This window comes from Bactrocera oleae, chromosome 2 (genome assembly GCF_042242935.1).
Source record: "Bactrocera oleae isolate idBacOlea1 chromosome 2, idBacOlea1, whole genome shotgun sequence".
Classification (NCBI taxonomy): Eukaryota; Metazoa; Arthropoda; class Insecta; order Diptera; family Tephritidae; genus Bactrocera; species Bactrocera oleae.
In genome coordinates, this window is record NC_091536.1 from 35,524,742 (window position 1) to 35,549,314 (window position 24,573).

The 24,573-nt window shown below is 34.7% G+C and overlaps 1 protein-coding gene across 9 annotated transcripts in view; it reads right to left on the reverse strand.

The window, feature by feature from the left end:
* Nucleotides 1-24,573, reverse strand: part of nAChRalpha4 (nicotinic acetylcholine receptor alpha4) — a 946,244-nt gene that overhangs the window by 878,462 nt on the left and 43,209 nt on the right. For 2 of the 9 annotated variants that reach the window (XM_070112962.1, XM_070112963.1), the window contains exon 1: nt 5,189-5,325. The exons of the other annotated variants lie outside the window; for them this stretch is intronic. The gene's annotated coding sequence lies outside the window, so the exon portion shown is untranslated. Of the gene's footprint in view, nt 1-5,188; nt 5,326-24,573 lie in introns of those variants that run through there. 9 annotated transcript variants of the gene reach the window in all.

The following is a 24,573-nucleotide window of genomic DNA, read 5'->3' on the forward strand; positions in this document are numbered from 1 at the left end:
TGTATAGACAAATTTTAGTACATCAAGATGACCAAGATTTCCAGCGGATAGTCTTCCGAAAATCAAGTAATAGTCCAATCAGCGACTACAAACTTAAAACAGTTACCTTTGGCATCAATTGTGCATCCTATTTAGCCATTAGGACATTACATGAAGTGGCAAAAACCTGTCAAACAAATTTGCCTTTAGTAACTTCTGTGCTACAAAAACAAACATACGTTGATGATATTCTATCAGGTAGCCACAGTCTCTCATTAGCTTGCGAATCACTATCTCAAGTGATCAAAGCACTAAATTCAGCCGGGTTCCCCCTAAAGAAAATTACATCAAATCATCCGGAGATAATAAAAAACATAAAAGGGGAAAACTTATTAGATACTAACTTCCTTAAATTTGAAAAGGCCAGCACTACAAAAACTCTCGGGATTCAATGGAATGCGATAACAGATCAATTCTTATATACAATTGAGTCAATATCTGCAATATCCGCCATAACCAAACGTCAAATACTTTCCTCGGTTTCAAAACTTTTCGACCCCGCAGGATGGCTTTCGCCAATAATGATTCAAGCAAAAATCCTCATTCAAGAACTGTGGCAAGACGGCACTGAATGGGATGAGCAAGTAAAACCCATACGTTTAACAAAGTGGGTTCAATTTGCAAACAATCTACGTACCATCTCGGAAATTCGAATTCCTCGATGGGTAAATTTCGCACCTGACTATAATGTAGAATTACATGGCTTCTGTGATGCCTCTGAAAAGGCCTATTGTGCAACAGTTTACGTACGCACTGAATATGATAACAAAATATCTTCACGTCTTTTGGTAGCCAAAGCCAAAGTTGTTCCCCTGAAGACACTAAGCCTGCCACGGCTCGAACTGAATGGTGCACTTCTGTTAGCAAAACTAGTCTCAATTGTCCAAACCCATCTGAAATTAACCAATCACAAAATGTACCTTTGGTCAGATTCAGAAATAGTTTTAGCATGACTAGAAAAACCACCATATACCTGGAAGACTTATGTATCTAACCGTATATCTCAAATATTAGACTTAGTTGGCCCAGCACAATGGCAACATGTTGCAAGTGCAGATAATCCAGCGGATATTGGGACAAGAGGCTGCAAACCACTTCATCTCACCAGCACTACACTCTGGTGGAACGGTCCTACGTGGTTAACAGAATCACAAGAAGTCTGGCCAAAGTCTCCCGCTCGCAATATAATAGCTTCTGAAATTCGGAGAATTGAAAACTTTCATATCACTCCTGAAGAAGATGATATATTACATCGATTTTCATCATTCCCAAAAGCACTAAGAGTAGTCGCTTACATTTTTAAATTTATCCAAAGACTCAAACAAAAGGTTAAAGGAATAACAAATGATCCTTCCGTATACTAACGCATTCCGACATGCAACATGCCAAGGTCATCCTAATTACATATACACAAACTCGCTATTTCATTCGGGAGAAATCAAAGTTAGTCGAAAGACGACCCCTCGATAAGGGAAGCTCACTTCTCGTTTTAAATCCTTTTTTTGGGCACTAAAGGATTAATCCGGGCACATGGAAGACTAGTGAATTCCAGCCTTAGTTATAACGAACGACATCCCATTATAATTCCCGAGAAATCCCGTTTTACTTATTTACTTTTAATATATCTTCACCAACTTACATTACTTGGTGAGCATCGCTTGATGCAACAAATGGTCCGACTAGAATTTTATATACCGCGCCTAAAGCCACAAATTAAAAGAACGATTTTTATGTGTAAACAATGCACATTGTACAAGCACAAAATACGCACGCAGATCGCCACCTGAACGCTGCAATTTTGCTCTTCCCTTTACCATTACTGGGGTCGATTTTGCTGGACCTTTCCAGATAAAGGCCTCTATGTTAAGGTCTTCCTCATTCAGAAAAGGGTATGTGGCTGTCTTTGTATGTTTCACGACAAAGGCAGTACACCTCGAGCTATGTTCGGATCTGTCTACTGCGGCTTTTCTCGCAGCATTTGCACGCTTTGTCGGACGACGCGGATTTCCATCAAAAATTATGAGCGACAATGGGAAAAACTTTATCGGAGCTCAAAGAGCCACAGAGAAAGAGTTTGTAAAATTTACTAAAGAAGTCTCCCCAGAAATTGTTAAAAAATATGCACCACAAGGAATCGATTGGCAGTTTATACCCCCCTGTTCTCCCAACATGGGCGGACTCTGGGAATCAGCTGTAAAAAGCTTTATGTCCCATTTAAAGAAAACGGCAGGTAATCATAAATTCAATTATGAGGAATTTACCACACTACAGGCCCGTATAGAAGCCGTACTAAATTCAAGACCCATCTCACCACTCTCGCAAGATCCCTCCGATTTCACAGCTCTTACACCTGGACATTTCCTCAGAGGAGCTCCACTTCTCGCCATACCTGAGGCAGAAGACTCACTCAATTTAATAGACCGATGGGAAAAAATTAAGATACTTCATCATGAATTCAGCCATAGATGGAAGGAAGATTACCTTAAAGATCTCCATAAGAGACATCGGTGGAAAACGATCCAGAAGGAACCAAATACGGGCGAATGCGTCATCGTACATGATGAATGCCTTCCTCCAACAGAATGGCGACTAGGCCGCATTGAAAAGGTCCATCGGGGACGAGGTGGTCACATAAGAATAGTAGACGCACGAACCCAAACTGGTATACTAACTCGACCATTAGTAAAATTGTGTTTTCTTCCGAACACCGAAGAACCGATTACACAAACCCCGCCAAGACAAGCGCATAAATAAAATCAAAACCGACAATTAATTCGTTTAACTCGAAATACTACCGTTTTATAATCCGTACATGCAAATCTAACACTAACAAACGCGATTAAAAAATTAACCACAACATATATAGTCACATATACATATATATATATTTTTCAATCCAAGTAGCAAATATCATAATTGAAAATTATGAGCCAAACCATATTTTAATATATTCCTATTCCAATAGAAATGGACGTAGAAGATATACACAGCGCTCCCAAGACCGTGAGGTCCGTAATTGCTGCGCCTAGAGCATCTGGTCCACCCATCGCAGCACCAAGGATGCAAAGCGCCACGGCACCACACAGCCAATCATCTGCAGCAGCAGTCAGGGATGCAAACGAGGAGCAGTTTGATGAGCATCTGCCTCCACGATGTAGTCTATGCCATCGACCTCACGTCCTGAAGAGGTGCACCATCTTCAAAAGCATGAAGCCCGCTCAACGCCGCCAGAGCCCACGGACACTGTATGACTTGCTTGGCAGATAGTCACTCCACCTTTGAGTGTATAACCGACGGATCGTGTCAATATTGCCAACGACCGCATCATACTCTGTTCCATCGATTATCTCGACGAGCAAATCCGTCCACCACGCAGACCAGTCACCGGCACAGACAACAAGGTCCACCGCCAAAGAATACATCGCCCGAAGCCATCCAGAGGGGCACGCTCGCGCCCACCTCCACCACCCAATGGTCATCGCAACCAGCGGCAAAGGGCAACCGGATTGAACGCTGTAGTGAGCACTCTGCAACAGTTGCAGAGACTTCTAGGCAATTAACTCGCCTAGGGGGGCCGGGATGTTCATGCGACTTCTAATCCCGCGACAACTAAGCTCACAACCCACCGTACAACATCATACAACACAACATAACACAATGCAACATCATACACCACCTACAACACACCATATCACCCACCAACACAACCATATACTTGTACAACTAACCAACCACACTATACACCGACACTTCAATCATCATCTTTTCACCACCCAAATAAACAAAAAGGATTGTTCAGACCAGAATGGTTCTCTTTCGTTTCTCGACACCAGTTCGTAAAGGAAAAAACGTAGCAGCGAAGTTTGTCCAGAAGTGCCCCAAAATCAAGTGTATTTAAACTTAAAGAATTTAAAATATTATTATATATAAAAAGTGAAATTTTATATCAAATAAAAATCAAGTGTATTAAACATTAAATAATTTAAAATATTATATTATATTTAAGTGAAATTGTATTTCGGAAAGAATAAAAGCAAAGTGAGTAACTACTTTGGAATGATTTTTTTGGCAATTACATTTTTGCAACAAGTTTTCCATCTTTATAACGAAATATTTGCATTACTCAGTTTCACCCCAGAACATATTTCCAAGTAATTTTGTAGAGATACTCACTACAGATCGACATATGCGGCATAAAGTATGCTATAATAACGAAAATCCATGTGAGTGCTATGTGAAGATCGATTTTATACATTTTCTGCATTAAACTGATGTATATGCAATATTAGATGTTCACTTAATTTTGCTAAGATATCCTACATATCGACTTATATGTATTCAGCCGGAAGGCTGATTTTTATACCCTGAACAAGGGTAAGAACATTAAGTTTTCCCAAAACGAAATGTCGGAGACCCTATAAAATGTGTACATAAATGATCAGCTGATGAGTCGATTTAGCCATGTCCGTCTATCTGTCCGTCCGTCTGTATATACACGAACTAGTCTCTCAGTTTTCGAGATATCGATCTGAAAGTTAGTATATAACCGTTTCTCACAAAGAAGCTGCTCATTTGTCGGAATGGCCGATATCGGACCACTATATAGCATAAAGCTGCCATACAAACTGAACAATCGGAATCAAGCGTTGCATGGAAAACTTTCTCATTTTACGAGATATCTTCACAAAATTTGGAACGGATCATTATCTAAGGCAATAAAGGAATCTTCGAAGAAATTGTTCAGATCGGATCACTATAGCATATAGCGGCCATACAGAGTGAACGATAACTTTAGCATATTGCCTTTTGTATTTGTAGAGGGTATTATAGCTTCGGTGCAACCGAAGTTAACGTGTTTTCTTGTTATATTATGTATATGGGAGCTAGTATTGACCAGATTTTATCAATTTATGACATCACGACATACTATTACCAGAAAAAGATGCTCGAAAACTTTCAATGAGAGAGCACGCATTTTCACCATTATATATAATATAATAAGACATTTTTCATCACTAGACGTTTGAAAATCCTTATATTAAGTATATGGTGGCTAAGGGAACCATTTACCCGACTTGATCCATTTCAGGCACAAGGATACCCCGTTATTAGAAAAAAGGGCTCTCTGAGGTTTATTAAGACAACTCACCTATTGACCGATATCTAAGGTATAATTTCAACCTGAAGTTCGATAATCTTTATATGCGGTATATCGGGGATATGGGAAGTTTTGACCCGATTTCACTCCTTTTTGGCACAACAATTCACTCGTATCTGGAAAAGATTTTCACTGAAATTCAACAATATATCTCAGAAAATTACCAATAATATAACTAAACAAGTAAGGCAATGCTAAGTTCGGATGTAACCGAACATTTTATACTCTTGCAAAGTCAAATGGTATACTCGTCTTAGAATTCTTTCTGGATCTAGCCGCCTTGTTTTTGTTGACCGATATTTTCGGTAAAAAGTCAACTATAGGCACTGGGGTCCACAAATTCAGTACCTATTGGCTGAAACAGTTTTGGTTCCACTAAGACAATTTTTAGTCACAAGGTGGAATACTTTAAACGTATAAGTCACGGAAAGTTTTACGCCGATATAATCATTGTTGCTTGATTTGCATAATGGAAAGTGAAAACATTTAAAATGATGTTATATGCGAAATAGGCGTGGTTGTAATCCGATTTCGCACATTTTCGTACTATAACATAGAAATATGAAAAGAATATTATGTACCCAATTTGGTTGAAATCGGTTAAGCAGATTAAGAAGATATGGGATTTCACTTAAAAGTGCGCGGTGCCACGCCACGTTTGAACGTGGTTCCTATAAACTCATCTTATACCATCCCAGAGATAAAATTCAATACCTCTGGCTTGTTTAGTGCTTGATTTATCGCGCTTTTAGTAGTTTTTAACAGTATCGTTATATGGGGAGTGGGCGGGGTTGTCACCCGGGGTTGTCACCCATTTTCACACCGTCGATAGAGATGCTAAAAGCATTTGTTCCCAGTGAATTTTGTTATTATAGCTTCAGTGATATAGGAGATATGCACATTAAACTTATTAGGAGGCGGGACCACGACACTTAAAAAAAAAATTAAACTGAAGATACCCCTCCCTAATGTGATGCTGTATACCAAATAAAAGTCTTGTATCTTGTTGTGGAGCTTAGTTATGGCAATTTATTTGTTTTTGATTAATGGCGTTTTGTGGGCGTGACAGTGGTCCGATTACGCCCATATGCAATACCAACCGTCTCACGGTACCAAGAAACATGTCTACCAAGTTTCATAAAGATATCTCAACTTTTACTCAAGTTACAGCTTGTACAGACGGACAGACAGACAAACACCCGGATTTCAACTCGTCTGACGGCTTAGATTTACCGGAAACTCAAAAACGGTATACCTCCAGGCTCGCCCTTGTCAGTAGTACTTTTTATTATTGCTTTCGGCAAACTCACTGATATTTGTTTAAATATCAAGAGCGTCAAACTCACACTGTATGCCGATGATGCCATTGTTTATACTAACTTAAAAGATCCACAAGCGGTTAATGAGACTTCCATAAAGTAATATCAGAATTTAAAAAATGGGGCCTTAAATCAGGAGCATCCATCTCTATACCCAAATACAAACTTCTTCATATTTGCAAAAAAGTTAAATGTAATTTTCCACAACTAGCCTTTGACAATACTATTATTCAGTCGGTATCCAATTTAATAATTTTAGGTATATGGTTTGATAATAAGTTTACTTTTAAGCATCAATGTATTAACGTCAGAAAAAATCTTTCTAAGAGACTCAATATTATTAAGTATATATCAAGCAAAAAATCATTCATACACTCCAATACTCTCATCAATATTACAAAAGCCATAATACCCTCCAAGATCGACTATGGCTTACCTATCTTTGGCTGGTGCGCCAACACATACATCAAGCAACTTGAACCCATCTATCACGCCTCAATTCGTCGCAGTATTAACGCTTTCTCCACATCTCCTATAAAGTGCATCCTAGGAGACGCTGGGTTTCCGGCATTGCGATAAAGAGTATACGATACCACGATTCAACTCATTCCAAAAGTTTTACATTCTCCTAACTATGAACTTCATAAGACTTTAATAGCTGCCTCTAGACACAAAAGAAATTCCGGCTAAAGTCGACGGTTCGTCGATGCGTCAGATATTGTCAACTTTTGAAAATCAATATACCACCGAATTTAAATAAAACCAATACGCAACCTGATTGGCTTATTAGCCAATCCATGATAGATACATCACTTCACACCTTGAAAAAGTCAAACACAAGTAACACAACTTTTCAACAACGATTTCTGGAACTAGTTGACACTTACAAACAAAGAAACTTTACACCAATTTACACAGACGGCTCCAAAGCAACAAATACTGCCTTTGCAGGCACCTCATCCAATGGAACTATTATAACAGGGGGTATTCTTACGCCTCACTCGTCTGTATTTACGGCCGAAACTTTTGCTATCTACAAAGCATTAGAGTACGCAATTCATCAAAAAGGTAAATTCGTCATTTGCTCGGATAGCCTCTCCTGCTTGAACGCAGTAACAAACATACGTAACAGCTCTAACGTTATTGGAAAAATCCGAGATCTATGCATTAAACATAAGCAAAAAGTTGCTTTGCTCTGGGTACCTGGCCACGTCGGAATTCCCGGCAATGAGCAAGCCGATAATGCAGCAAAATATTTCGAATCAGCGCCAACCTTTCAATATGAGCCCCAGGACCAAAATGATGTTAAGAAAATGCTTCAAGAACATAGTCGCAATAAAAGTCTTATGGAGTGGAGACGCTTTGAACACCGATACACATATCTCAATCCTGCTCGGAACAAACTCATTTACCCCACCAGCATCAGTCGCCTACAATCAACCATCTTCACACGCCTAAGGATAGGTCATACTCAGTTAACACATCATCACATTCTCATCGGCAGGCAGCCACCAAATTGCCTTTTCTGCGGGAACAACTTGTCCATCGATCACATTTTCAACAATTGTTTGGCTTTAGAGAGTATTAGGAATAATCACTTTATCACTGATCAGTATCATAAATTATTAACTACACCATCTCATGATAATATTACAAAGATTTATAATTTTCTAGTAGAATGTAACTTGCAAATAGAATATAAGTTTTACCTTAGCTTTTTCTTTATATATTAACATTCGGAGCCGATGGCCACCGTTGCTTGTGCTCCTCTATGTAATTAGGTCTAATATTTGTATATTATTCCTAATAAACAATAATAATAATAATATATACTTGTAGTGTTATACCCCTTTTATTGCGGTTGCTTGTCTCCGTGATATCTATCTTCAGCTCGCTAATTGGAGTAAACCCTGGTATATCAAAATGTTCACAGGGATAACTCAAAATTTCTATAAAACATAAAATATCTGAAAATAGCATCAGTCAGTCGCCTTTGATAGATGGGCGTGGAGACTCGGAACATTATGAAACAAAATTTGATGTCCTGATGTTCGCGAATTCATAAAATTGAAACTCGTTGTCAGAGCCTTAGTTTTGTTCAATTCCATCGGTTCCCTAAATACAGGATCCGATTCTGAAAATTTTTTAGAAGGAATAAAATTTCCTATAATGAAGAGACCATTCCGGGTCGAGTATGAACTACAACTATATTATAAGTGGCACAACTGGAAATTGATTTCTTTCAATTGAAATTTGTAATGATGGTTAAGAGCTTGATATATTGCAGATATCAATCAACTCTTACCTACATAATAAAATGGGCGACTTGGTTTTAGCTGGCGCATCAAATGCGTCAAGTTAGTCCTCTGATTTATATTGTAATTTTGAACTAAAGAAAATAATTCCTCAACTGGAATTAAAGGGGGTAGTTTAACAAGTACAATATAATATTGCAATCAGATTCAGTGCCATTATCTGTTGAATGTTCACCATGAAAAATCAGCAAATTTATATTTAGGTTTATTTCTTGAAGTGCCAACACTCTGAACTCATTTTTCCCAAGAGGTAGTTCATTTTGTGCACCTTCTTCTAAGTTTATTTCATTATAGAGACTTTTTACTCTGTTTGTTAAAAAAAAATCGCTACCGTCTTTAAGAGGAATGCCAACCCCACTTTCTGGTAAATTAACATCTTCCCCTCTACTTCCTCATGATCACTGTCTTGCCCTCTTCTATTGGATTTAAAATATTTATACATAGATGCAAAATCAGCTGAACAAAAAGTTCCAACTGATCGGGTCTTTGAACATAACGGTCTAAAATACCGGCTACGAATATTTTAGTCGAACCTGAAGGAAGGTTTTAAAAAAACGAACACGTTCCTCAGGTCGGGAGGTATTTATAAATATTTCTGCATTACTTGCTTCTGAAAGATGGAGCCCAATGCAGCAATATACTGCTTCTTGTGCAGATATTTCTGTGCCTGATATAAATTTGTGACCTATATGTTTAAGTTTTTGCTTATTGGTATAATTTCCAGCATTTACTTCTGATATAGTTTCATTTAAGGGTTGATCCTGGGAGCATTATTAAGCCAATACATGCCATATACATGCGGGGCACCTCTCTGTTGAAACTCCACTCTCCATTAAAAGTTTTTAACAAAATCCTCTCCAAAAACGCTGGCATTATCTTTGAGAGGCTTAAGGAATTGTAATTAATGGTAGTCAAAATATTTCGCACAAGTAATCGAATCCGACCGAATCAGGCGATACCTATCTTGGGTTGTGAAACTGTTGGCTTTCTCTTTCGAAGTATTTTTTGAATCAACAGTTTTAGAGAGAATGACCAAAAGCCGTAGCCACTGAGATTCAGCAGCCGATAAGGTAATGAAGAAGGTTGGAAGCTCAATTTGCCGAATCATAGCAATTGCCTTTTTCTCAGCTTCCCAGTGTGCAGGAGAGAATCTAATACCTTTCAAAACATAGAAACCATCATCGTGTTGATTATTGTTTTAAATGACAACTCTTCTGAATTATTATCTTGAATTATGTCAACTGGTCTTTGTCCTTTTCCTAGCGCTATAACTAAACGCTTATAGTCCAACTTTTCTACAGGAATATTGTCCAAAAGGGTCTCTTGACCTTCTGAATTTGGCTCTTCAAGTTAAAGAGCCGTGGGAATATTACTACCTGAGGGATTATCATAGGAGGTCTGTTCCGCATGAAGAGGTTGAATCAATCTGGCATCCTTGGCAGATGAACCAAACGGAACTTCTTCTTGGTCATTAAATTCTTCCAATCCAGTTCTCATTAATATGCATATTGTGTTCACGATTCCGAGGGGTATTCACTTAGAATTGAAAAGCTTCCATAACTTTTGAGGGACGATTTTTTAAGTGAATTCGTATCACGTGAGCCTCATCAAAGGACCTCGCTAGAAATGTCACAATACTGTTAACAGGAATAGGTTTATACACAGCATCTTTGAGAAAACTCTTACCTTGATGTCCTAAAGGACGGATTCTCATAAAAGGCAATCTAGGCTTTATTGACCGTTGTCAAACGGGATTAAATCTTTTAAATAATCTGGTATTTGAGGAAAGTCAAGACCATTTTTTAAACATATCTTTGGAATGATTTTTTTGGCAATTACATTTTTGCAACAAGTTTTCCATCTTTATAAGGAAATATTTGCATTAAAAAGAAAGCGGATGCGGCATCCGGGTGATTTTGCGCAATAGTTTTTAAATTTAGCTTGTGCACTTGGTGTGAAAACCATAATCCCCCGCAGCAAATACAAATTTCAGTATGACCTTTCCTTATATTTCGAAAATAAATATTTTGGAAATCTGTTGAGTTGTCTGTAAAATCAATTTCTATAACAATATTTTCTCTTCTTTATCTTATTCGTTCGGACTGCGTTTCGTTTTCAGTTTGCCTATTGACTAGGTTATCCCTAAGAAGACGAATCTGACTTTGTTGACGACATCTCTCATAAGCTATGGCGTTGCGTTTCTCTTTGACGTTCCTCTACTCTTATTTCTGAATTTCTTCTTGCATATTCTCTTTGTGTTTGATCACACATGCGCTCTTAATTCGTATACTCAAAATTTCTTTCTCGAAGTTCTCTACGTTTTCGGGTATCTCTATTTTGCTCTACGTAGCGAAGTTGGGAATTTTCCCGTCTAGTCCTATGTTGAACCAGAGAACTTAAAACAATGAGAAGGTGCAGGTTCGACAGCGAACAATTTGTAGGAATTTATCAAGGAGTTCACCACAGATGCACGAGAAACAAATAACATTTTTCGCTTTTATAACAGCGGTGAATCTGTACACATACGCTCTCTTAACATAACCAACCGAAGAATATTGAAGAGAATATAATATGTGAGCAAACCTGGGCATATTGATATGCCATTTGAAATATATTCCCTTTTATTGAACTATTATTTATTATTTTTCAAATTATTTTATGTTAATTCATTTTTACTTTATTATGAGAAATATATCAAAATACTTTTAAATTATTACTATTAAAGTATTTTGATATATTTCTTAAAATAATTCATTAATTGTACTTGACACCATTATGGAGTCATAAAAGTACAGAATTGTGTTTTGCCGTCGGTATTTCACATTCATGTTTCAATTTTTATTTTCAAATGCATGTGTAAACATATGTAACAGGACATACATATATAATATTATGTCGTTTACACATTTGTATGTATTTTTATGTAGATATGTACACTCATTACTTCATGTGAAATCTCCGTTGACACATTTTTTGCTTTTATGTCAAAGAGTCAATCTGTCGAAGAACTGACGCGACGACAAAGCGTCACAACATTGTTTTGTTGGTAGAAAATCCGAGATGTGCCATACACACACTTACAAACATACATCGCATATGGGCAAGTGCAAAGTCAATGTGTGTACAAAAAATTCGAACGTACTTAATGTGTGACAAATACAGTCAATCCCGGTTAAGTGCCAAAACCAAAGATGAAGATTTTTTGCGCTTTGTAGTACATAAGCGATTGTGGTACTTAAGCGAGAGGTACCAAAAAAAATTATTTCTATGTATTTAAAAAAAAATTACCGTTTCTTTAAAAAATTAAGAAAAAACAAGTAAGGAAGGGCTAAGTTCGGATATAACCGAACATTTTATACTCTCGCAAAGTCAAATGGTATACTCGTTTGAGACTTCTTTGTGGATTGACTGATATTTTCGGTAGAAGGTCAACTATAGGCACTGGGGTCCACATATTCAGTACCTAGGGGCTTGAACAGTTTTGGTTCGATTCAGACAATTTTTGGCCGCAAGGTGGCATACTTTAATTGCATTATTCACGCAAAGTTTTACCCCGATATAATCATTTTTACCTGATTTGCATAGTGGAATGTGAAAGAATCAAGTGGTATTTAAAATGGTGTCATATGGAGAATAGGCGTGGTTGTAATCCGATTTCGCCCATTTTCGCACTATGACATAGAAACATGAAAAGAACGTTACGCACCGAATTTGGTTGAAATCGGTTAAGCAGATCTCAAGATATAGGTTTTCACCTAAAAGTGGGCTGTGCCACGCCCACTGTCTAATTTTGAACGCGGTTCCTATAAAGTCATCTTATACCATCTCAGAGATAAAATTTAATGTCTCTGGCGTGTTTAGTGCTTGATTTATCGCGCTTTTAGTAGTTTTTAACAGTACCGTTATATGGGGAGTGGGCGGAGTTGCCACCCGGATTCAACTATTTTAACACCGTCAATAGAAGTGCTAAAAAAATTTGCTTCCAGTGAATTTTGTTATTACAGCATTAGCGGTTTAGGAGATATGCTCATTAAACCTATTAGAGGTGGTCCCGCCCACTTTTTAACCCAAAATTTTAACTGCAGATGCCCTTCCCTAATGTGATCCTGTGTACCAAATAACAGTCTTGTATCTTATTGCGGAGCTTAGTTATGGCAAGTTATTTGGTTTTGATTAATGGCGTTTTGTGGGCGTGGCAGTTATCCGATTACGCCCATCTGCAATACCAACTGTCTCACGGTACCATGAAACATGTCTACCAAGTTTCATAAATATATCTCAATTTTTACTCAAGTTAGAGCTTGCACGGACGGACGGACAGACGGACGGACAGACGGATGGACCGACATACAGTCACCCGGATTTCAACTCGTCTCTTCATCCTGATCATTTATATATATATAACCCTATATCTAACTCGATTAATTTTAGGTGATACAAACAACCGTTAGGTGAACAAAACTATTATACTCTGTAGCAACAGGTTGCGAGAGTATAAAAAGTGAGATGCAGCAAGACACCGGCAGATAAGAGGGATTGGAGGAGTGATACTTAACCGGGGCTTACTGTATACATAAATCAGAGGAATATTGAATATTTTCTTTAAAAAGTTTCTTGAATTGTAAATCGACAAATTTACTATGTTGTCACTTTTATTCTAAAATATTTTAATACTCATATTTGAGGGGTTGTCACTTTTCCCTTCTAGAGGGAATATCAGAAATTTGTTCAATTTATGATTTTTAGCTTTTGCCATCGTCGCGAAAAGACGCTTGTAGGCAAACGCATGCTCGGGGAGATGTGTAAGGCGTTTGCTTTTATGAATGAAACGACTTAGCTTATTGCTTGTGCGCCAGCGTTCATGAATGAAAATGTTGTTGGTGTGTGATTTACTACAAATTTAGGATTTGTCAATTTGGCTGCCATATTGATTTCTGGTGCTGATGCTATTTGAGACAATTGTTGTTTTTGTACAACAATGTTTGTATTTTTCTTATTGGCTGACGTACTTACATTTGTACGCTTAAATGTATGTAGATTTGTGTATGCAAGTTAACGGCAGCCTCCACACAGTAACTTTACGATCTTTATAAACAAACTATTTCTGTCCACTCAGCAAAAATACAAATTCTTAATAAGCATCTTTGCTTATTTAAGTAATCAATACTCATTCCAATAAAGCTAAGACCACAGCTTCTTAAATAAGCATCTTTGCTTATTTAAGCAACAAATACTCTTTTATTAAGCTAAGACCACCCATATAATGTAAACAACAAAACTAATTGCTGAATAAGCACATATTGTAAATTGACACTTATTATAAGACTTAAGAATATAAGAAAAATGTATATATAAGATAAAGTAAATTGAAATAAAGATATTCAGTCTTCCATCAGGAGCACTCAAACCAAATCGTTGATTTCTTCCGTGCTTGCGCGGATAATATATTTTTTTAAAACTTCTACATAGGAGGAAGTTAATTGGCGCCCAACGCGTGGGGCATGTGTTAGATATCCTCGACAAAAAAAAGGGAGAAAAAAAAACAAGTATCCCTAGTCGAAAGGATAGTGACGCGTGTCGAAACAAAAAAAATTAATTAGCAATCAAGTATCCTCTCGGGAGGAGAAAAGAAAGAAAAAAAAAGCAAAAAAATACGGCTACGCGAGTGAGACGCGCCCGAAAAATCAAAAATACGCCTACGTGAGTACGACGCGAACAAAAGGCCCGAAAACCAAAAAGTACGGCTACGCGAGTACATAAAAAAAACCCATAAAAACTAATTTAAATACCAAAAAACAATAACTAATACTAAAGATTTTTAAAGTTTGAAAAAGCGATTGCAAGCAAACAAGTGTTAACGCTGTGAACAAACGAACCTTCAAAAAAATACAACGCTATGTAGTGAAATAACAATAATAGCAAGTGAACTATAACAAAAGTGTTGCTTTATAAATACGCCAATTTCGAAGCAATTCAAATTGAATAAAGTGTGTAAAAAAAATATATTAAACTTAACACCAAAAACAAGTAAGGAAGGGCTAAGTTCGGATGTAACCGAACATTTTATACTCTCGCAAAGTCAAATAGTATACTCGTTTGAGATTTCTTTGTGGATTGGCTGATATTTTCGGTAGAAGGTCAACTATAGGCACTGGGGTCCACATATTTAGTACTTAGGGGCTTAAACAGTTTTGGTTCGATTTAGACAATTTTTGGCCACAAGGTGGCATACTTTAATCGCATTATTCACGCAAAGTTTTATCCCGATACAGTCATTGTTGCCTGATTTGCATAGTGGAAAGTGAAATAATCAGATGGAATTTAAAATGGTGTTATATGGAAAGTAGGCGTGGTTGTAGTCCGATTTCGCCCATTTTTGCACTGTGACATAGAAACATGAAAAGAACGTTATGCACTGAATTTGGTTGAAATCGGTTAAGCAGATCTCAAGATATGGGTTTTCACCCAAAAGTGGGCTGTGCCACGCCCACTGTCTAATTTTGAACGCGGTTCCTATAAAGTCATCTCATACCATCCCAGAGATAAAATTTAATGACTCTGGCGTGTTTAGTGCTTGATTTATCGCGCTTTTAGTAGTTTTTAACAGTACCGTTATATGGGGAGTGGGCGGAGTTGCCACCCGATTTCAACTATTTTCACACCGTCAATAGAAGTGCTAAAAATATTTGCTTCCAGTGAATTTTGTTATTATGGCATTAGCGGTTTAGGAGATATGCACATTAAACCTATTAGAGGCGGGACCACGCCCACTTTTTTAAAAAAAATTTTAACTGCAGATGCCCCTCCCTAATGTGATCCTGTGTACCAAATAACAGTCTTGTATCTTATTGCGGAGCTTAGTTATGGCAAGTTATGTGTTTTTGATTAATGGCGTTTTGTGGGCGTGGCAGTGGTCCGATTACGCCCATCTGCAATACCAACCGTCTCACGGTACCATGAAACATGTCTACCAAGTTTCATAAAGATATCTCAATTTTTACTCAAGTTAGAGCTTGCACGGGCGGACGGACAGACGGACAGACGGACGGACAGACGGACGGACGGACAGACAGTCACCCGGATTTCAACTCGTCTCTTCATCCTGATCATTTATATATATATAACCCTATATCTAACTCGATTAGTTTTAGGTGATACAAACAACCGTTAGGTGAACAAAACTATTATACTCTGTAGCAACAGGTTGCGAGAGTATAACTAGACAGAGAAGAACTAAGGCATTGCACGCTAAGCCGAAGCGTTGCCAACGAGGGACACAATTAATTAAAATCAACACTGGCAAGGGAGCTAAACACCAATCAACAAACCCCTTTAGTGAAGGACGAAAAACGAGTAAGCCGATATTTTAATATATATTAAATTTATAACAATAAAATAATATTATTGTAATAATCCTAGTAACATAAAATATTTTAAGTATAAGTACTCAAATTTATAAAAAAACATGTTATAAATCAAGGCTCGACCAGCCATATAACAAAATATTTAAAAACCGCGATTCACCACCGCAAGGGGGACCCTCCGGTTTATAACATAAACTCAATTCTGCGATTCTGTACTCCAGACCCTCCAGAATAAAAGAGTCTCCTTTCCTAGAAAGGATCACAAAAATTATTGTTAAAAAAAGGAACAAAGAGATTCCACAAATCCAGCCGAAAGTAATAACGGCAAGAAAATAAAATATTTATATATATATAAGAAAATAAAATTAAAAAAATGTATTTCCAAAACTTTGACAAAAATGACAGACGCTTTACCAACTGACTCAGACAAATGTAGGTCAGATAAATCTTATTAAAAATAAAAAAAAGGATAAGGTAGAAACAAACAAGATAAAAGTAAAAGAACATTATTTATTATATAAATATACCAGAAATGGGGCATTACCAGTAGATTTGGATGTTGATAAACTAGAGAAAATAATTCGAAACTTAGGGAAAACTGAAAATTCTTCCAAAAATTATTTACCAAAGGATGACCCATCTAAAAAACATAAAATAAATTGTATGAGGGCAGTTTTTAAATACATAGGAAAAAACAAAGTAGCAACAATTGAGGACTATTACAATAGGGATACAATAGTATCTGAAACAATAGCTATGATTAGGGTATGCGAAAAGGAAAGACGTTAAAACAATATTAAAAATAAAAAGCATTCTTTCCTAGAAGAAAATATTTTTTTTTAATGGGAAACAATTCAAGTACACTGAAATACGAAAGGCTGTACTATTGTAATCATTGCAAGGGCAACCATAAATCTGAAACTTGCACATATTTAAAGCACACAAAAACTAAAATAATAAAAAATGGCTCTAAATAGTGAGAACGAGAATCTTGTTGCTAGACTAATAACTGCAACAAATGCTTCTCTTAGACTAGAGGTAGAGGAGTTGCGAAGGCAACTGCAGGACTTAACACAGTCAACTACAGTAGTTGATTATAAAATAGAAGTGATCGATCCACATATCAATTGTGATGAGTCACTTGAGGTGGTCAAGTCACTACCAGAATTTAATGGAAACCAAACCAAATACGTTAGCTGGAGGGAATCAGCCAATAACGCAATGAGCTTATATGTAAGGGGCAGCCGTAGATATTTTGCTGCATTAACTATATTAAGAAATAAAATTACAAACGACGCTAACGACATTTTATCCAATCACGGGACAGTTCTTAATTTCGATGCTATTTTAGCACGACTCGATTTTGCTTACGCGGATAAGCGACCAGCTCATATTATCGAACAGGAGATGAGTATTTTGCGACAGGGCACTTCTTCAATTATAGAATACTATAATAAGGTTAATGAAAAATTAACTTTACTTATTAATAAAACGATAATGACTTACGGATCGGATAATGCCGTAACTAAAGAATTAAACGCAAAAAATAGACGGGATGCGTTGCGTATATTTATAACAGGTCTAAATGGAAATTTAGCCAATATAATATTTTCATTATCACCAAGTGATTTGTCAAATGCGTTGGCAAAAGCACAAGAATTAGAATCGAATAATATGCGAGCAATTTTCGCATCACAATTCGGGAAAAATCCCAATTATTACAGACAACGTATTAACATCAATAATAATTTACGGTTTCCACAAACCCAACTTCAAAGAGGCTACAACCAAAGGCCCTTACAACAAAACATTCAGGCAAGACCTATCCCAATGGATGTCGATCCAAGTACTCGAATCCAAAATCGATCACATTATAATGCAAATAATACAAGTAATGTACAGAATACAAGAATACATACTACAGATAAACGACCATATGCCAGCGCACAAATAAGTATTCAACCACCAAATAAAACGCAAAGGATAAATAATATTAATGAGGATCATTTTTTAGATCAAAACTAACTCTGCCATATATTTTCCTACATGACAGGGTTAATGGCCAAAACTTTAAAATTTTAGTAGATACGGGAGCAACAAGTTGCTATACAAAATCAGGAATTTATAAGAATAAAAACGAATTAAATATATATAAAAGAGTAAAAACAATTAATGGATTTTCGATAATACGATATTATCATTTTATTACTATATTTGGTAAAAGACAAATTTTTTACGAAATCGAAAATTTAGAAGCAGATTTTTTAATTGGATACAAATTCCTGAAAGAAATTAATGCAGTGATCAACTTGAAAGAAAAAAAGTTGATAATAAATAATGAAAAGGAAGAAGACATATTTAGCTTAGGAGATGAATCTGAGCAATATGAGATAAAAGAAAATTTAAAAAATGAAAACACTAAAGAAAATATAATTACTTTGGGAGCAGAGACTCCTAAAGCGCCAGCTGAAGATTTATACCAGCACAATGAATATATTAAAAATAAAAAATATAATGTGGAACAAAAAAGTTCTACAACGCCAGCCGATGGTAATACCGGCAACAAAAGTAAAAAATTCAATTATATAAAAAATAATGTGGAAAAAAAAAGTTCTACAACGCCAGCCGATGGTAATACCGGCAACAAAAGTAAAAAATTCAATTATAAAAAATATAATGTGGAACAAAAAAGTTCTACAACGCCAGCCGAAGATAATACCGGCAATAAAAATAAAAAATTTATTGTGGAACAAAAAAGTTCTACAACGCCAGTCGATGTATTTACCGACAATAAAGATGATTGTATAAACAAAATAAATTTAGAGGAAGAATTCTCTGAAGCACCAGCCGAAGGAAATACCGGCATAAATGAAGAAAGAATTAAATATTTGAGGGAACAAATAAGAAATAAAATAAATGAAATACATTCTTCAATAAACATGAATTTACCGTTTCGAACGGATATTCGTGCGCAAATAAGAACCTCGGTAAATACTCCAATTTGGAGTAAACAGTATCAGTATCCTTTAGCATCAAATGCTTTTGTGAATAAAGAGATTGATAATCTTTTAAAAAACGAAGTTTTACGACCAAGTAAAAGTCCTTATAATTCTCCAATCTGGGTGGTACCAAAAAAGGGTATCAATGATGATGGCACAGCAAAATTAAGAATGGTAGTGGATTTCAAAAAACTAAATGAAATTACTATTTCGGATACATATCCGATACCAGATACAAACGTTATACTTTCAAATCTAGGAGGATCACAGTATTTCTCCACAATTGATTTAGAATCAGGATTTCACCAAATTTTAATGAAGCCTGAGGACATCGAGAAAACTGCATTTTCAGTAAATAATGGAAAATACGAATTTTTAAGAATGCCTTTTGGTTTAAAGAATGCACCAAGTATTTTCCAACGAGCTATGGATAATGTATTAAGAGAATTTATTGGAAAATTCTGCCACGTATATATTGATGATATAATTGTTTCTTCACGCAATTTAGTCGATCATATAAAACATTTGAATCAAGTAATCAACTTACTTAAAAAATCAAATATGAAAATATCATTAGAAAAGTCAAAATTTTTTGAAAATGAAGTTGAATTTTTGGGATATATAGTTGCAAAAGATGTAATTAAAACGGATCCGCATAAAGTCGAAGCGATTTGTAATTTTCCATTACCAAAAACAGTACGACAACTTCGAAGTTTCATGGGAATGATTGGATATTATAGGAAATTTATCAAAGATTTCGCAGCAATAGCTAAACCACTAAACAAACATTTATCTGGAGAAAATGGACATGTATCTCAGCATATGTCAAAGAAAATTGAAGTTCGATTAGAACAGGATGCAATTTTAACATTTGAAAAATTAAAACAATTATTAACCAATCAAGTAGAATTAACGCAACCAGACTTTAATAAAAAATTTATATTAGCAACCGATGCCTCAAATGATGCATTAGGTGGTGTGTTAAGCCAAGATGGAAAACCTATTACATTTATCTCTAAAACATTGAATTCCACAGAAAAGAATTATGCAACGAATGAAAAAGAACTTTATGCCATAGTTTGGGCATTAAAAACTTTAAGAAACTACCTTTATGGAGTATCAGATTTAGAAATACATACAGATCACCAACCTTTGACTTTTGCAGTCTCTTCAAGAAATCCTAATGTAAAAATGAAAAGATGGCATACCATTATTGAGGAATATGCTCCAAAAATGATTTATAAACCGGGAAAAATTAATATAGTCGCCGATGCCTTATCCCGACAAAACTTAAATAATATAACTGATGATTCATCAATGGACACACAACATTCAGCAGAGAGTTCTGATAACACACAAATTCAAGAAACTAAAAAACCATTGAATCAATTCAAGCAACAAATACTTCTTAGTAAAGGTCGCTTTACCATTCACGAATCTATTAATAATTTTAATAAAACTAGACATATTATTGAATATGATATATTCGAAAATTTAATGACTATTCTAAAAGAATTTTTACAACCAAATCTTGTAACTGCAATATATTGTACACCTGAAGACTTATATGAAATAAAGGTTAAATTAAAAGAAACAATTACTAACAAGTTTTTATTTACAAAAAATTTTCCCATGGATATACCAAACAAAGAAGACCAGGGAACAATAATAGAGCAAACTCATAACAGAGCGCACAGGGGCTTTGACGAAAATATTAAACAAATTTCAACTTTTTACTATTGGCCAGAAATGCATAAACAATTTAAAGAATACATCAGAAATTGTGAAATTTGTAATAAAAATAAATATGATAGACATCCCATAAAAATACCTATTGGTGAGGTCCCTATACCTAAAGAGGAGGGAATACAAATACACATAGATATATTTTATGCACAATCATTAAAATTCATTACGTGTATCGATAGTTATTCAAAGTTTTTGGTTATTAAACAAATTGAAGATAAGATTAATTTAGAAGATAAAGTGTTAGATATATTACAAAGTTTCCCTAATGTAAAGAGAATAACAATTGATAATGAACCAGGATTTACTACGGTACAATTTAAATCCCTGATGCAGAGACTTCAGATTGAAATTTATTTCTGCAACCCAAATCATAGCACCACAAATGGTCAGATAGAGAGGGTCCATTCAACAATAATTGAAATATCACGATGTATAAAACAACAATATAATTTAATCAGCTTTTCAGAATCAATATATAGAGCCGCTCACCAATACAATAAAACTATACATTCGGTTACTGATAAGAAACCATTTGAAGTCCTTTATAACAAGGTCTCTTATGATAATTTACCAGATAAACTTTTATTAGCACAAACTAGGATGCTAGAAAGACAAAATAAAAATAGATTTAACAAAACATATTTATGTGGAGATGTTATCTATGAAAAAATAATAGGGGAAAGAAATAAGCTAAAGCCTAGATACAAGAAACAAGTAATAAAAGAAGATTTAGGGAATAAGGTTAAAATTAACTATAGAAATAGAATAGTACATAAAGATAATATTAAATCTTGAATATATATTTTCAGAAAATGATACCCCTAATATTTCTAATATTAATTGTTCAAACAATGACGGACATTGTGGACTATACAAGAGAAGATTATGTCTTATTAGAGGACGGAGACGTAGCTTTATACAATGACTATGGCGACATTTTTCACATTACTAATTTAACTTATTTTAGAGAACTTATAAATTCAGACAAAAGTTATAGTAATAAAAAATACAGATATAATAATTTACATGGGAATAATGAAAATGAGGTAGCATATATTAATGATTTAGATACAGAACCAGAAATTGAAATTATCGAAACTTTATTAGAGCAAATACAAAATAAAGATACAAGAAATAAGAGAGGGATAAATGAATTAGGAACACTATGGAAGTGGATATAGATACAAGAAATAAGAGAGGGATAAATGAATAAGGAACACTATGGAAGTGGATAGCAGGAACACCAGATCATGACGATTTAGTGTTAATAAATAATAAGTTAAACGAACTAATTGAAAATAACAATAAACAATACACAACAAACTCTGAAATTTTTAAAATAATCAGTCAATTAACAGAAACAATTAAAAATGTAAATGAAAATTCACATGTTAAAATTTTAACGAAAAGGAAATATCAATTTTTAATAACTGAACTACAAAATATGGTTCATACGATAGCTATGGCAAAAATAGGAATTTTAAACCCTGCAATTTTGCATTTAGATGAAATAAAAAATATAATACAAAATGAACACGGACGATTAACGATAACTGATTTAATGGACATTTCTAACTTTAAGATATTACAAAATAAAGATGTAATTGTTATATATATTAAGTATCCTAAAATTATAAACGATTGCAAATATTATGAAGTAAGAGCAATCACACAAGAAGACGGTAAATTAGTAATTGACAAAGAAATTGCAAAATGCAAAAAAGAATATATTAATATAAAAAATTGTAAAAAAGAAATGATAAACACCTATTGTAAAATTAATAATACAAATACTTGCCTATCAGATATTTTGTCCAGAAAAAAATGTAAATGTAAAAAAATAAAAGAAAAAAATAAAGAAATAGATGTAATTAAAGAAGGAGCAATATTAGTCTCCGGAAACAATACAGTTGATGGCTATGCTATAAATGAAATTTACCTTGTTATTTTTGAGAATTATACAAATATTAATAATGTTATATATGAAAATATCGATTGTAAAATTTGGAAATATTTAAAAAACAATCACATAAATAATTTTGAAATTATAGAATATATTGAAACAAAAAATAAAGAAATGAACTTTGAAAACATAAATATTTTAGCTGAACGAATGAAAGTTTTTAAACATCATTCATTTTTATGGTACATACTTGTAATTTTGTTAATAATGTACATAATTTGTAGAATTGTAAAATTTAAAAAATCTCATAAAAGTTCTGAAATAAATAGAAATTTAGAATCTCAAAAAATTTCATATAACGCTATTTTGGATAAAATAAATAACTTATCAAAAAATGATATTGAATCCGGGACGATTCATCTTAGAGAGGGGGGAGTTAACGGCAGCCTCCTTACTAACTAAGTAATCGTAACTTTACGATCTTTATAAACAAACTATTTCTGTCCACTCAGCAAAAATACAAATTCTTAATAAGCATCTTTGCTTATTTAAGTAATCAATACTCATTCCAATAAAGCTAAGACCACAGCTTCTTAAATAAGCATCTTTGCTTATTTAAGCAACAAATACTCTTTTATTAAGCTAAGACCACCCATATAATGTAAACAACCAAACTAATTGCTGAATAAGCACATATTGTAAATTGACACTTATTATAAGACTTAAGAATATAAGAAAAATGTATATATAAGAGTAAATTGAAATAAAGAGATTCAGTCTTCCATCAGGAGCACTCAAACCAAATCGTTGATTTCTTCCGTGCTTGCGCGGATAATATATTTTTTTAAAACTTCTACATAGGAGGAAGTTAATTTGCATTACTTATTTTGCGCGGTCATATGCATATTTGTACATACGTACTTACATATAGAGCAGTGCGCTCACATGTATTTATTGATAATTGATAATATATTATTATATTATATAATATAACATATTGATGTACATACATAAATTATTAATTCTGTAAATATTGAAATTAGAAAATTATGAAAACAGTAAAATAACATTTTTTGCATAATCTTTCACATTTTAACAATGTAGCATTTGTGCAAAATAATAATAATTTATCAATTTTTCATCATAAAAATCGTTTATATGGCAAAAAATAATCATGCATATGTGAAGTGGCATTTGTATTTCTTGTTTTCTCATTCATTTCATTTCATTTTTCTCTTTATATTGGTAGATACGTATTTTGTCAGAGAACGTTGTTAAAAATTCTCATTTCTGTTAAATAACAGCAAAACTATACAGAAAGTGGTGAACTCCTTGATCTCAAATTTTCAGCCAACCAATCGAGCATCATACAAAATTCAATTTGCACCTTCTCATTGTTTTAAGTTCTCTGGTTGAACAGTATTTACACTTTCTTCAATAAACCTTACCTCGGGATTTTCGCACCGAGATCTGTGTTCACAAGTATTTCTAATTTGCTCTTCAGAGCGAACTTGCGTATTTTCCCGCCTAGTCTAATGTTGAACAGTATTTATACTTTGCTCAACGGACCTTTCGTCTTTTCACGTCGAAGGCTATGTCCTAGAGTATTTATACTTTCTATGGCTCTTCAGAGCGAAATTGAGAATGCCGCCTTGTCCTTTGTTGTACTGTTTTGACATTTTGCTCTGATAGGCGTACTTCGGGAACTAATCTGCGATTAGCATAGC